Source organism: Aplysia californica, unplaced genomic scaffold (assembly GCF_000002075.1).
Source record: "Aplysia californica isolate F4 #8 unplaced genomic scaffold, AplCal3.0 scaffold00972, whole genome shotgun sequence".
Classification (NCBI taxonomy): domain Eukaryota; kingdom Metazoa; phylum Mollusca; class Gastropoda; order Aplysiida; family Aplysiidae; genus Aplysia; species Aplysia californica.
The window spans coordinates 133,487-134,872 of NW_004798242.1; positions in this window are offsets into that span (position 1 = coordinate 133,487).

Here is a 1,386-nt window from a genome sequence, read left to right on the forward strand (position 1 = left end):
GTAGTAGTAGTAGTAGTAGTATCATCATTTTTAAATGATCAAGTGCCCGATTCGAAGGTGGCTGTAATTGTCAGTTTCAAATCTATAATTTGTACAAAATTTCAGAAACGAAAAATGAACATACAAGGGGATCCAAAAAACAACAACTGCAAAACTTGTTTGGTAAATAATTTCCTCCATACAGAAGTTTTGCGTTTCAGATTTGAACGGAATATTTGGAAGCCAAAAGGAATTTGTCAGACATTTATTTTACTTAAGTCCATTGAATGGTTTTGCTCTGTATAGCACATAAAAAATAAAAAAAACATTTTCAACCTTGTCCCCATTTTCGTAGCATGACGCACCCGTTCGCATTAAATCAACCACTAAAAGTTGCAACAGTCTAACAAGTCAACTGAAGTCTGCCGATATTATTTATTGTTCCCAAATTTTGTTTGCCTGCTTAGATCATAATTAAGTTTAGTCAGAAACAGAGAGCTTTTTGTATTGAACGTTACCTCTCCACAAACTCACCATCCCTGACGTTTCGTAAGTTCTGTGCACGGTATGAAAAGAATGCTTAGATGCCCTCAAGACCTTCGGTGTCATGAGTAGGGAAATTCCATCAGTTTGGATCAATAGCGAATCAGAACTTAAAATTTTCTTTTAAATGACCCCTTCAGTTCGAACATGCACCATGCGCAGCCCTTTAAACGTCACCAGAGTGCAGATTTCAGTAGTAGAGTCCCATGAGACATCTATCCGTAGACGATCTGCAGCTTGGACTGTTCTATCCCTCAACAGTCTGCACTCTCATGGCAGGTATTAACCTACTACGTTTCATCTTCACAAGGCCGAGATGACATGGATCAGAGCATGGCAATGTGTTCATGATTCCTTGATTGTCATGAAAAGCGGTATCATTTCCTCGATGACATTTGATCTAGTGAAAAGTCCTTTTTCACCCTGCAGGATATGTTAAGATAACTCCAAAGGTGCTGTCTGTTGGGTACTCCACTCCCTATTGCCTCTAAAAGCCACTTCATACTGATTATGTACACTGTGTGTGGCTTTAAACACTCATGGTTTAGCAGGTCCTTGTGTCTGGGCTACATTGAACATTTCGAACGAGGCGTTAAAAATTTGGCGAGTCCAACGGAGGGCATGTAGAGCATTGCTTCTAGGAATCCCAGAATGAAATCTTTAGCTTTTTAAACTTTGTGAAAAATGGTGAAATGGTATGGGTTTAACGCCCCTATGAACACTATTAGATTATTTAAGGGGCGGATTAAACTCTATAAACGAAATTAAATATTATTTATATGTTATAGGGATGGAAAATTAAATATCAAAGAGAAAATAAAGATAAAGTCTACCAATCTTTTCATGACTTCCATTTAAAGACTT